The sequence below is a fragment of the Notothenia rossii genome, assembly GCF_949606895.1.
Source record: "Notothenia rossii genome assembly, chromosome: 1".
Lineage (NCBI taxonomy): Eukaryota > Metazoa > Chordata > Actinopteri > Perciformes > Nototheniidae > Notothenia > Notothenia rossii.
Window position 1 is genome coordinate 38,434,990 of NC_136912.1, and position 15,365 is coordinate 38,450,354.

At 41.3% G+C, this 15,365-nt stretch overlaps 1 long non-coding RNA gene across 1 annotated transcript; it reads left to right on the forward strand.

Annotated features, from left to right (window-relative positions):
• Positions 1 to 14,242: 14,242 nt before the first annotated feature.
• LOC307015504 lies at positions 14,243 to 14,975 on the forward strand. Its single transcript, XR_013801557.1, has 3 exons — positions 14,243 to 14,350; positions 14,452 to 14,516; positions 14,921 to 14,975. It is a non-coding gene; the product is annotated as an uncharacterized lncRNA (long non-coding RNA).
• The last annotated feature ends 390 nt before the right edge of the window (positions 14,976 to 15,365 follow it).

Here is a 15,365-nt window from a genome sequence, read left to right on the forward strand (position 1 = left end):
ATTGTTCTGCTTCCTGGCAATGTTACCCACTGTGATTGGAGGCTATACAAACAAACACATGTACAAATAAAGATACACACCACACAACTGTGTCACAATGCAACTGTCAACCTCGTTTACCTATAGAAGTTGTTCTGACCCGGGGCTGACTGGACCTCTTCCTGGAATGGGGTTGGTGCTCCATCCTATTTTTACCTAGGAAACAAGTGCACACAAAGGCATTTATTGATTTCATGTTCACAAATTCAAACCTCCATGGTATAATTACATTTTTAATTAGTCTTACACGATCAGACGCTGGTTGTGGGTGCCTGAGAGGTCTGATAAAGGTAAACAACAAATATATTCAAACTACTGTACTGTTAAAACATTCTGCTTCTTGTGGCACAAAATAATATGTTGACAGTGTTTTCTTTGACCCTGGCGAACTGTTGTCCATTTGTGGAGTGCTCACTTTTGGAACATTTGGAATGTCCCACACCTGCATACACACAAATGACTGACTGAAATAAAAATAAATTCACTTTACTTAAGAATAGATGCCACGATAAATCCAAACTGACCAAGGTACATTATATTGTTGACCGTCCTTTAACTCTCACATTAGGATTTACATTGGGGCGCAATAAACCAACTCCCCTCTGCACCTATAATATATCTATATGATGTCAAGAGTTACATTTAGGTGCACAGTGCTGTCTCTTGACTTGCAAACTCTTCTTTTACCTTCTTATACTGTATATCAACTTTTTCCACTTCGATCAACTTTGTTTCCTCGGCTTCAATTTGCAGCACTCTTGTTCGTTCTCTCTATGTCTGGTCAGACATCAATCGGTTCCACGTAGCGCGCCCCTAGAGGCCTGGAGCACTTCCGGAATGTTTTTTTTTTTGTATGTGTTTTGGGATTTGTATGTGCTTTGGACTTTGCATATCGTGCAGCGTTTTTTTGTTCCGTTTGTTTTCGGGGTTTGTGTGTATTTCAATCGGGAGAGACTTCATTTTGTACAAGAACATTTATTGACACATGTCACATGATAAATGTTAAGTCTTTGGCGATTAGACCCCGATCCTGAAATCGTATATCTAAAGGGGGAAATGCAGCCGTGAGCATATAGGGAACCTCCCGGGGTCTAGACACTGGTGATGATGCTGAAGATCTGGATTTGATGAGGAGATGGGATGAAGAGGAGGAGTGATGAGGTCTTTGGATTAACTCTCCTGGCATGACAACCTGAAATCACAGCTGACTGCAGGAGAGAGGAGAACCATTTTAAAGTTTGGCTGCAGCACGGTGATTGGCTGCTGGAGAATGAGGTGAATGAAATAGGTTAAACAGAATGCCCGTGATGAGCTGATTATAAGCAGCTGCGGACTGAATGTATACCAGTCTTCCTGAAAAAATGTACGCTGAACTTCATTTAGTTTGCATCATTTCTGTAAATGCAGCGTTTTTCTGTTGTATTTGTTTTCAGGATTTGTTTGTTTTTAATTTCAGGATTTGCAGCTTTTTCCTGCTAATGTATGCGTTTTTCGCTGTTGTTCCCATGGATGTATAATAAGAACTGGATACAACGTGGGAGGCGGGGCCTTATTCATTCCTATGAGAGTTGCTCATTGGCGCATGATGATAAAATGGCCCAACCTTTGAGAGAGCGAAACGTCACATATTACCCGGCATGCCTGAGAAGTACCCGTATGTGCGCTCATAGCGCATGCGCAACTTTAACCAAAATGCTCGTTCACATCAAGCACGTCAATTTGCGTACACGTAACAGCACCGTGCGTTCATGACAGCATGGTAATGATTTGTTTTTATGATGGATTTGATATTAACGAGGCGGCAGTTAGCAGCTAGCGGCTAGCTAGTAATTATGCTAATGTACACATCAATCGTTATGTACCGTAATTTTCGGACTATAAGGCGCACATGAATATAAGCCGCAGCAGCTAAATTGAATGATGTGTATATAAGCCGCACTGGACTATAAGCCGCAGGTGTTTTAATGCTTAATTACCATATGTAAGGGTTCGTGCACAGAGGGGATTGTCGGGAAAGAGATGGCTGTTTGAGGAAGCTCCCATTTATTAACATTTCAACAAACAAGTTGCATATTTGCATAACGTATTCAAGTGTTACCATTTAGTGCAATAGTAGCTACAACATGTACTGTGCTGTGTAAACTGTACTGTATCACATAGTGTTTCAGACACACAAACTTTTCAACTTTCAAACTTAAACGGTGCGCTCCCAGCGCACGTACCGGCAGTGATCTACAGCAGTGGTTTTCAACCAGTGGTACGGGGACAAACTGTCTCGCTCTCGTAATGTCTGTATGTCTTGCTCTCGTTCTGTCTCTCGTACCACTCTCGGTTCCACTTTAACTTTTGCGTGCTACCTGTCTCACTCTTTTCCGGCCTCCAGCTTTTCCTGCTGGAGCCCGCCGCTTCAAGGTGGGGGGCGTGGACCGGCCATAGAGCCCATAGAGTTAAAGGTGGTGGACTGTAACCTGTCAAATCCATAGATTTAGGAGGTCCCCTAGTGGCCGTTAGATGTAAAAATCCATAGATTAGCCGCACCGTTATATAAGCCGCAGCATCGAAAAATGGGAAAAAAGGCGCGGCTTATAGTCCGAAAATTACCGTACTTATATTACGCTGTAACAGGATCTAGATATCCAAGCAACAGAGCTTCATTTAGCATGAAAGAATTATTGCAGTGCAATAAGCTTCTTAGTGCAATAAGATGCTACAGGGACGTTAATCTAACGTCGGTAATATTAACTTTATTTAATACAACATTTACGGTACAATATATAATCAATCATACAGCCCATGTAGTATAATAATAAATTACAGCGAACATGTGCAATATATCCATTATTACAGCTCCGTGGGATGGCAGTAAGACAATATGGGTCCGTTCTTGTTGTGCATCCATGGGTAAAGATAAACGCAACTCACATTGGTTTCTGAAACAGCATCTCTGTAAACTACGTGTATTCACTGAATTTCACTCTCTGCCTTTAACGGCTCGTTGTAGCTCCAATAGCTCCAGCCCCCACCCTCCCTGTGAGCACAGTGTGCTCTGATTGGTCGGGACCATGCTGAACACGTAACATGAACGTGCCGGGCAGCGCGGTCCCGTGGGTTAGATGCGCGTTCATAATGCAGAGGGAAATAACTCTCAGAATAACGTTATTAGCAAATTTGTACAACTTGAGGAATGAATGTTTTTAATAAGGGCTATACAAGTGTTCATACTGGGTAGTTTATTTAGTTTAAAAAAAAATATCCAACGATTTACAGACCACTCTTTCCCCATGTAAGTCAATAGGAAAAAGTGTTTCCGGGACTGGCAACCAAACGGAAGTGTAGTACCGCCGTTTGGCCACCACGAATATTTTCATCTGAGTCCGGCGCACTTCCTGGGGGCTTGGTTGTTCCGCGTTTGCACCTGCCGGCCACCGTACGTATACAAATGGTCTCGGGGTCCGTATACGGCCCGGAGGCCGGAGGTTCCCCACACTGTAAAATGTTTGGCTGTAAAATTACAGTAAATTACTGGCTACTAGTTGCATAGATTTCACATTAATTTACTGTAAATATTTCACAGTAATTTACTATATATATTTTACAGTAAATTAGAATAAAAGTACAACTAAATACTGTGACTTTACAGTTGCCATGCCCATGAAATTACTGTGCAGTACAGAGCTGTGGTAGTATGGTACCTTGCTGTACATAAATTACAGTAATTACCTGTATTTTCACACTATTACTTGCAACACAGTAGCCAGTAATTTACTGTAAATATACAAATGTAAATAATACGATAATATATTCAAAATTTTACTAGTTAACTTGGATTTTACCATAACTACACGATTCAATCAGCTCAATCAACAGTACATTTATTTACAGTACAAGTACATTTCAGTGTCTTGGACATGTTGTTACGGCCCAAACCTCCACTCCACGGTAGTGGCTCGCGCTGAGACCCGCAACATGAAAGAATACACACAATAACCGGTACTTGGTAACAAGCATTTATTGATAATCAGCCCTTTGCTCACACAAGCGAAACGGGAAACAAAAACAGGTCTGGAGGACTGGCCAAAAGGAACAAACAGAAGGATGGAACCCGAGCCAGCCACACCACGGACAGTAGGACCCAGAGCTCCCCCCAACCAGAAATCAAATATAAACCCTATGGAAAACAAAATAAAGCCGCAAAAACTGGACTACCAGGTGCTCCAGGCTAAACATAAACAAATCTGCAAAAACATGGCCTACAGCTCAAAATGGCAAAGAGGTATTCTAAGGAGAGTGTCTCCCGGCGTTAGGATAGGCGAGACATCCTTCTCCTCCAGCTTCTCCTTATATATACACAGCTGAGTTGAATTTGGAACACCTGGGCAGAGGCGGAGCCAGGGACAGAACAGGTGCACCTGTAGCAGGGAGACAAAGAAAACAAGGAGGGGAGCACGTAACACATGTCACAGACATCCACTGGAAGGCAACCATTTTTCTGAAGAATGTGCTGACATGGGGGTTTAAATTGCAATGCCTCTTTTTGGCTTTCGAACCCTTCTCAGGATTAATGCCCAGGAAGCACCTGAAAACAATAAGCCAAGACAACAATTTCAATTTTACAGATGTATATGTTGCATCGTTTATTTTAAGGCACATGCAGCGGTGCCCCTTTAAATTTAAGTAAAACCTGCAACAAAGAAAAAAATGTGTATTTAAAGCCAAGCAAGAGCGATAAAAGCAAGAACATCACTTAATTTGTTGTGTTATCACAGAGGATGGTCTGAATAAAGTATTTTAATCTGAAATAATACAGTAACATGTTGTGAAACCCTGGTAATAATTAGGGGTGCACCGAATGGGAAATTCTTGGCCCAAACCGATACCGAAAATAGGAAACAGTTGGCCAAAAACCGAATGCCGAAAGGCCGAAAATGATTAATAGAAATATATATAATGTATACATTTTTTACCAATTTTGTTCAGCTGCCTGATTATGGAAAAAGACATGATTATGGCAAAACTTAACTTCAATAATAATCACTAGTATGGGTCCATAAAACATTTATTCAGCACTTTTGAATGCATACAGTACATTAATTCCAAGTCAAGTCCATTTTATTTTCTCTGTAGGATAACTACAACAAAGTGCATTCAGAACAAAGCCAAGGTGCTTTAAAACTGCATAAACATCTAGGCCAGTAGGCCTACAACAAAATAGTGTAAATAAAGACTGTAACAGCCAGGGCTTCAACAACAACAAATGTCGAAGTGGTGAAAGTCTATGCAGTTACACCCCCTCGAGAAATGTCAGCTGAACACGTTTTACAAATCGCAATCCGCGCCTCTTTCTCCGATATTTTTAAATATCTCCAAGCGGCAGACATGTTGGCTGTGAGCCAGCCGCGAGCATGGTCGCGCGCCGTGCTTGTCGCCGCGTTTTGATTACGTCATCACAACAACACGTTAGCTTACCAACGTAACCCTGTTCTCTGACATTCGGTGACATTCGTTTATCTACAGAGATCGGGCTCAGAATAGACCGGAAACTATTCTTTTACCGTTCAGTTTGAATTTCACAATAAAGTTAGTAGTAGTATTTTGTTTTGATATTATTGTTTTTTATTAACTACTAGACCGCTGGGTCATGTTAAAACCATCTTTTCTGTGTTGCTGTGGGTTTTTTCCATCGCTTTTGTGTTACAAATATCAAAACAATAACTATATCTGTCGTAAACTAAACCAGAAACAGCAGTATATTTTTATTTTGTTAACACTGTAAACTTGACAGCTTTTTAACCCAAACCACCTACTGGTTAAAGCACGTTATTACACGTTTAGAGTAATGCAATGCAGCTAGATTGTGTTGCTTTTTAATGACTGTTTAAAATGCCTTTTTCTTAATGTCTTTTATTATTATTAAGTACGGTGGCCGGCAGGTGCAAACGCGGAACAATGGCCAAAAACACATACATTAGCAGGAAACAGCTGCAAATACTGAAATGAAAAACAAACAGATCCTGAAAACAAATACAACCAAAAAACGCTGCATTTACAGAAATGATGCAAACTAAATATAACACACAAACCCCGAAAACAAACGCAACAAAAAAACGCTGCAAATACCAAAACGATATACAAAGTCCAAAGCACGTACAAATCCCAAAACACATTCCGGACGCGCTCCAGGCCTCTAGGGGGCACGCTACGTGGAACAGATTGATGTCTGACCAGACAAAGAGAGAACGAACAAGAGTGATGGAAATTGAAGCCGGAGGAAACATCGAAGTGGAAAAAGTCGATATATAAGAAGGTAAGTTTTGTTTTGATACAAAGAGCGTCATATTTACCCAGCTAGCGTTAGCTAATACAGATAACAATCTGTATATCCTTTCCGTGTCCGGGCCGGGTGAGGTTTCCTGTGTTGAGTCAAATTAAGCCGCAGTCTTACACGCTTCTCTGCGCTCTCTCCTAGGCAGTCATCCATAAGAATCCCGAACGCAATAAAATACCCAATATTAACGGTGTGTGTGTCTGCCCAAGGACAATTTAAGGTAAAACCTAATAGAGGTGTCATACATAATAACATAATAAAAGTAAAAGTAACAACTACTACAGTGCAACAAAACAGGAAGATTAAATGTGGTCTCTTAAACATAAGATCTCTAGCATCTAAAGCAATATTGGTAAATGATTTAATATCAGATTATAATATTGATATATGCTGTCTCACTGAAACTTGGTTGAGACATGAAGAATATGTCAGCATAAATGAGGCCACTCCACCCAGCCATATCAATACTCATATTGCCCGAGGCACGGGCCGAGGAGGTGGAGTTGCAGCAATCTTTGACTCGAGTTTACTTATCAATACTAAACAACAATTTAATTATACCTCCTCTGAAAGCCTCGTTTTTAGTCTTACGCATCTGACCTGGACAACTTTGCAGCCAATCTTATTTGTTACAGTGTACCGTGCACCAGGTCCTTATTCAGAATTCTTATCAGAATTCTCTGAGTTTTTATCAGCTTTGGTACTTAAAACAGATAAAGTAATTATCGTAGGTGACTTTAATATTCATGTTGACGATGATAAAAATAGCCTTACTGTTGCATTTAACTCTATATTAGATTCTGTTGGTTTTTGTCAGATTTTAAATAAACCAACCCACTGCTATAATCACACTCTCAACCTTGTTCTGACTTATGGTATTGAAATTGAGCAACTATTAGTCGAACCGCATAATCCTGCTTTATCCGACCATTTCTTAGTAACTTTTGAAGTACTGTTACTAGACTACAAAGCATTAGTCAAAAGCTCTTGCAGCAGAAACCTATCTGTTAGTGCTATAGCCAAATTTAAGGAAGAGATTCCACCAATACTTAACTCGATAGCATGTCTGCATGTAAGGGAGGAAACTTATACAAAATGTACACCACCCCAAATTGACTGCATGTAAGGGAGGAAACTTATACAAAATGTACACCACCCCAAATTGATCATGTTGTTGATAGTGCTACAGATGCGCTGCGAATAAAATTAGACTGTTGCTCCTTTGAAAAAGAAGAAAATAAAACAACATAGATTAGCTCCATGGCATAATGCCGAAACCCGCAAAATAAAGCAAAAGTCGAGACAACTTGAAAGGATATGGCGTTCCACTAAACTTGAAGAATCGCGTTTAATTTGGCATATTACTCTCAATGAATATAAGAAAGCACTGCGTAAAGCGAGAGCAGCCTACTACTGTTCATTAATAGATGAGAATAAGAATAATGCAAGATTTCTTTTCAGCACTGTAGCCAGGCTGACAGAGAGCCACAGCTCGACTAAGCCTTCTATTCCCATAGCACTCAGTAGTAATGATTTTGTGTGCTTCTTTAACGATAAAATTGTTACTCTCAGAAACAAAATTAATGACCTCTTGCATTTGACCAGTATAGTGCTACAACAGCTCCCGGAAACGTAAGTTCTAATATTACACTAGATAGTAAACTAGAATGCTTTTCAGCCATAAACCTTGAACAATTAAATTCAATGATTCTCTCTTCTAAACCATCAACGTGTATCTTAGACCCGATTCCAACTAAGCTGTTAAAAGAAGTTTTTCCATTAATTCGCACTTCTTTATTAAATATTATGAATATGTCTTTATTATCAGGCTATGTTCCACAATCATTAAAAGTAGCAGTGATAAAACCGCTTCTTAAAAAGCACAACCTCGATCCAGAGGTTGTAGCCAACTATAGACCTATTTCTAATCTTCCATTCCTCTCAAAAATTCTTGAGAAAGCAGTCGCAAAACAGCTGTGTGATTACTTACAAAACTATGATTTATTTGAAGATTTTCAGTCTGGCTTTAGAACACATCATAGCACAGAGACAGCTCTGGTTAAAGTCACAAATGACATTATAATAGCCTCAGACAAGGGACTTGTCTCTATTCTTGTCTTACTCGATCTCAGTGCTGCATTTGATACTATCGACCATGATATCCTATTGCAAAGACTAGAGCACTTAGTTGGCATACAGGGAACTGCTTTAGGCTGGTTTTGGTCCTATCTATCTGAACGCTCTCAGTTCGTACGGCCACAGGGCTCAGTGCTCGGACCTATTTTGTTCACATTATATATGCTTCCGTTAGGCAATATTATAAGGAATCATTCTGTAAACTTTCATTGTTATGCGGATGATACTCAACTATATTTATCAATCAAGCCTGATGACATTAATCATCTAAATAAAATTCAAGACTGCCCCAAGGACTTAAAAACGTGGATGACCTTACATTTTTTGATGTTAAACACGACCAAAACTGAAGTTATTGTACTTGGCCCAAAGAATCTACAAACAAATTATCTAAAGATATACTAACTATGGATGGCATTAATTTGGCCTCCACTGAGACTGTAAGGAATCTTGGTGTTATATTTGATCGGGATTTATCCTTTAACGCCCACATAAAATCAATTTCAAGGACCGCCTACTTCCATCTCTGTTTGACGCGGAAAAGCTAGTCCACGCCTTTGTCTCCTCAAGGCTGGACTACTGCAATGCACTCCTCATCGGGATCCCTAAGAAAAGCATCCAGAGGCTCCAGTACATCCAGAACAGCGCTGCTAGGATCCTGATGAGGGTGCGCAAATATGATCATATCACCCCCATCCTGAAATCACTGCACTGGCTCCCCGTGGAATTGAGGATCGAATTCAAGGTCTCCGTCCTCACACACCAGTGTATCTATGGAACAGCCCCTCCATACCTCAAGGAACTCCTCACCCCCCTTACCTCCGTGCGGACCACCCGCTCCAGCAACTCAAACCTCCTCAAACCCCCGAGGACTAAGCTCCGTACCATGGGAGACCGGGCCTTCTGCTCGGCTGCCCCCAGTCTGTGGAACGCTCTCCCCGACCAAATGAGAGCATCACAGACCGTGGAGGTTTTTAAAAAAGGCCTCAAAACCCACCTCTTCAATAGAGCCTTTCCCTAGACCTTTTATTTATTTATTATCACCCTTTTATCTTATTTTATTCTTTTTACTTATTTATTTTTATTTATTGCTTTTTATTCTTTTTACGATGTTAGCACTTCGGGATTTGAATGCAAATATGAAGTGCTTTATAAATTAAAGCCATTATTATTATTATTATTATTATTATCTACGTAACATTGCGAAAATCAGGCATATCTTGCCTCAAAACGATGCAGAGAAACTAGTCCATGCATTTGTTACTTCAAGGCTGGATTATTGTAACTCCTTATTATCGGGGTGTACCAAGAAGTCAGTCAAGTCGCTTCAGCTGATTCAAAATGCTACAGCTCATGTACTAACCAGAGTTAAGAAAAGGGACCACATTACTCCTGTTCTGGCTGCCTTACACTGGCTCCCTGTAGAACACAGGATAGAATTTAAAATTCTTCTTCTCGCCTACAAAGCCCTTAATGAGCAGGCGCCATCTTATCTTAAAGAACTCATTATACCCTACTGTCCTACTAGGTTATTGCGTTCCAAGAATGCAGGGTTGTTGGTTGTTCCTAGAGTCTCTAAAAGTACAATGGGAGCCAGAGCCTTTTTTCTCATCAAGCTCCACTTTTGTGGAATCAGCTTCCAGTTTGTGTTCGGACGGCAGACACCCTATCTGTTTTTAAGAGTGCGCTTAAGACCTTCCTTTTTGATAAAGCTTATAGTTAGGGCTGATTAGATTCAGCCCCAAGTTTTGCTGATATAGGCATCTTACTTCTTCCTTCTCTCTGTCTATACCTGTGTACTCTCATGTTCCGATTAACCCAGCTTCCCCAAATGTCTTTCTTTTTGGTGTCTATATACGCCGGGATCCGGAGTCATGGATGATCCTGCGGTCCTGTGTCATGGATCGCGAGTCCTGGATCTTGAGTCGTGGCTGTGGTCCTGGATCATAAGTCCTGGATGGATATCCTTGTGGATTCATCTTCCTATTATACACACATGCATTTCCAAACATTTGGACTACCTATGTTACAAATGTATTATCTTTTCAATTTACACACGGCATCTATTGCACGTCTGTCCGTCCTGGGAGAGGGATCCCTCCTCTGTTGCTCTCCCTGAGGTTTCTCCCATTTTTCCCTTTAAACTGTGGGGTTTTCTCCGGAAGTTTTTCCTTGTACGGTGTGAGGGTTTAAGGACAGAGGGTGTCGTATTGTCAGACTGATATTCTGTACAAACTGTGAAGTCCACTGAAACAAATGTAACATTTGTGATATTGGTCTATATAAATAAACATTGATTGATTGATTGATAGCTTGTTTGGTAAAAGAGTTTGCAAGTCAAGAGACAGCACTGTGCACCTACAGGACTGTCTCAGAAAATTAGAATATTGTGATAAAGTTCTTTATTTTCTGTAATGCAATTAAAAAAACAAAAATGTCATACATTCTGGATTCATTACAAATCAACTGAAATATTGCAAGCCTTTTATTATTTTAATATTGCTGATTATGGCATACAGCTTAAGAAAACTCAAAAATCCTATCTCAAAAAATTAGAATAGTTCCTCAGACCAAGTAAAAAAAAAAGATTTATAACAGCAAAACACAATCAAACATTTGAAAATGTCCATTAATGCACTCAGTACTTGGTTGAGAATCCTTTTGCACGGATTACTGCATCAATGCGGCGTGGCATGGAGGCAATCAGCCTGTGGCATTGCTGAGGTGTTATGGATGCCCAGGATGCTTCAATAGCGGCCTTTAGCTCATTAGCATTGTTGGGTCTGGTGTCTTTCAGCTTCTTCTTCACAATACCCCACATATTCTCTATGGGGTTCAGGTCAGGGGAATTTGCAGGCCAATCGAGGACAGTAATGCCATGGTCAGTACACCAGTTACTGGTGGTTTTGGCACTGTGGGCAGGTGCCAGATCATGCTGGAAAATGAATTCCTCATCTCCATAGAGCTTTTCAGCAGACGGAAGCATGTAGTGCTCTAAAATGTCTTGGTACACAGCTGCATTTACTCTGGGCTTGATGAAACACAGTGGACCAACACCAGCAGCTGACATGGCTCCCCAAACCATCGCTGACTGTGGGAACTTCACACTGGATTTCAAGCAACTTGGATTTTGCTCCTCTCCAGCCTTTCTCCAGACTCTGGCGCCTTGACTTCCAAATGAAATACAAAACTTGCTTTCGTCTGAAAAGAGGACTTTGGACCACTGTGCAACTGTCCAGTGCTTCTTTTCCTTAGCCCAAGTCAGACGCCTCTTCCGTTGTCTTGAGTTCAGAAGTGGCTTGACTATGGGAATACGGCTATTGTAGCCCATTTCCCGGACACGTCTGTGAACAGTGACTTTTGATACCTGGACTCCAGCTTCAGTCCACTGTCTTTGAAGCTCCCCCAAATTCTGGAAGCGACTCTTCTTCACAATGCTGTTAAGGCTGCGGTCATCTCTCTTGGTTGTGCAGCGTTTCCTGCCACATTTCCCCCTTCCAACAGACTTTTTGTGGATGTGCTTTGAAACTGCACTCTGTGAACAGCTTGCTCTTTGAGAAATTTCTTTTTGTGTCTTACCCTCCTGATGGAGGGTGTCAATGACGGTCCTCTGGACAGCAGTCAGATCAGCAGTCTTCCCCATACTTGTGATTTAGTTTACTGAACCAAGCTGAGTGTTTTTCAAGGCTCAGGAAACCCTTGCAGGTGTTTCGAGTTAATTAGACGATTCAAGTGATTCGTTGAACACCCTACTAGTATACTTTTTCATGATATTCTAATATTTAGAGATAGGATATTTGAGTTTTCTTAAGCTGTATGCCATAATCAGCAATATTAAAATAATAAAAGGCTTGCAATATTTCAGTTGATTTGTAATGAATCCAGAATGTATGACATTTTTGTTTTTTTAATTGCATTACAGAAAATAAAGAACTTTATCACAATATTCTAATTTTCTGAGACAGTCCTGTAAATGTAACTCTTGACATCATATAGATATATTTCAATCAGGAGAGACGTTGATGTATGAAATACATCTTTATTACTGGGACTCGTCATATGAATGAAATAATGATTGCCAGAATTGAGACAGGAGAATGGAATGGTATTTGGCGATTAGGCCCCGGTTTGCAGGATTATCATTCAGGAGGGGAAGAACCGCTCCGAAGGAACCCCCAAAGAAGTGAAATATGACAAACTGAGATGTAATGAGTTTCTTACCTTGTGGGCTGATTGCGGTGATCTATGGATGAAATGAGAGATTAACATGTGGATTAAACAATCGGCCGGAATCACTGCCGGGCTTACGTACTATCACTAAACAACGGCCGGAATCGCTGCCGGGCTTACTGTACATCAAAAGATGCTGACCCGGAGGTCGACGGCCGGAAACCAGCGCCGGGCTTACGTACTACCACTAAACAACGGCCGGAATCGCTGCCGGGCTTACTGTACATCCTAAGATGCTGACCTGAAGGTCGGCGGCCGGAATCAGCGCTGGGCTTACGTGAACACTACCACTACACAAACGGCCGGAATCACTGCCGGGCTAACTGTACATCATAAGATGCTGACCCGGAGGTCGACGGCCAAAATCAGTGCCGGACTTACTTGAACACTACCGCTAAACATTGCCGACACGAAGGTCGGTGACCCGCGATATCCTGAACGAAGCCCTGAAATGCTATTAAGACACCACCACCAGTTATATGCATGTTTACCATAGGTAAACTGAAGAGATCTTGGATTGCCGGCACAAGCCGATGCCCGGGCGAAGAGGGAGATGTAGACAATGTAATGCAGCTGTTAGCACCTGCTGTGCACTGAACCTGCTATGACGCACTTAGTGTCCAGTACTGGCTACTGAGCCTGGAGGAGAAGTAGCTTCAATGGGATGTAGCTTGAGCCCTGCCTGCCTGCAAGAGGGATTGTGGTTGAAGCTAGAAGTGGGTGAGGCTTCGCAAGCGATGAGGGCCCGTTCCGCGTGAAGGCCGAAAGCGCCGCATTTGAGCGGCCCTGATGCCAGTGATGCCCTCTCGAGAGACTGAAGGCGTACGTCAATTGTTTGCCTGAATTAGCCCATTTCCATTTGCCAGAGGAACTTCCGTGGAGCCCAATATCCTTGTCTTTTCCTCCAGCGTCCGGGTTTGCGGGGTGGCCGGCTAGAACCGCTAGTCAACTGGGGAACGCCGCCTGTAGCTTAATCCGCAAGACTGCGGAGCTGATGAATATATACCTGGAGCTGCGACGAGGCCCTGCTGCTGCTTGCATATTGTCACCTGAAATGACAGCTGACAAGAGGGAAGAGCAGATATAAAGGGATTAGCGGGTGCAACGATAGGCTTGTCAGAATGGAGAGAGGAGTGATTGGTTAGCTGGGGAGTGACGCCCCTGATCACTTAATGAGGGAGGAGAGGGTAAAGAAGTGACGTGTAATATGGATGGAGAGCTTGGTCTTCCTGCTTGAACTTGCGCTAAGCTTCATTATAGGTGCAGATAGGAGTTGGTTTATTGTGCCCCAATGTAAATCCTAATTTGAGAGTTAAAGGACGGTCAACAATATAATGTACCTTGGTCAGTTTGGATTTATTGTGGCATCTATTCTTAATTAAAGTGAATTTATTTTTATTTCAGTCAGTCATTTGTGTGTATGCAGGTGTGGGACATTCCAAATGTTCCAAAAGTGAGCACTCCACAAATGGACAACAGTTTGCCAGGGTAAAATAAAACATTGTCAACATATTATTTTGTGCCACAAGAAGCAGAATGTTTTAACAGTACAGTAGTTTGAATATATTTGTGTTTACCTTTAGCAGACCTCTCAGGCACCCACAACCAGCGTCTGATCGGGTAAGACTAATTAAAAATTGAATTATACCATGTAGGTTTGAATTTGTGAACATGAAATAAATAAATACCTTTGTTTGCATTTATTTCCTGGGTAAAAATAGGATGGAGCACCAACCCCATTCCAGGAAGAGATCCAGTCTGCCCTGGGTCAGAACAACTTCTAAAGGTAAACGAGGTTGACAGTTGCATCGTGACACAGTTGTGTAGTGTATATCTTTATGTTTCATGTGTTTGTTTGTATAACCTCCAATCACAGTGGGTAACATTGCCAGGAAGCAGAACAATTATACTTTCATACATTTCCAAATGACACCCACAATATCTGACATCTTAGTGAAGACGATACAAAAAACACCTACAAATATTTTTCAAAGATCAGATATTGTTTGTTGCATCCATTTCAAATGTTTACAAGGATTGTGCAGGAGTATGACAAAAGTGCTGTTGTCAGTTTAGAACCCAATGTATTGAAAAAAAAACAGGAAGAGGATCGACATCCTTTTGTAAATATGACTGTCATGCATATATTATGTATTTGAAAATAATTATTCAACTGTCTTCTCACTGCAGCAACTACACAAATGGGTATGCACTTATCATTATTGATAGCCAGTCTGAGCCAGAAGACAAAATGGAGCAACGGTATTAATTTTTACTATTACCACTTAATTTGTATATTCTATACTGTAAATCTAGCTTCATCATTTAATATTACAATACATCACTTTGTCTTTCCCAGCACAGGATACCTGACTGCGGAGGACATTGTTGCAAAACTCTCTGCAAAAAGAACAAATACATCTTGCAACAGGTTCAATATTAATAGAGCTAATGTGTGGGATGGAGCAATCCGCAGCTTCAAAGGAGCCTCATTTGACCCCTCTCATGAGATGTCAGTTAAGTTCACTGATGATGAGGGACAAACTTAGGATGGAGTGGACACTGGTGGTCCCAAGCGTGAGTTCCTGACCCTCCTTATGGAATGCCTGAGAATGAAGAAAACATCATGTCATAG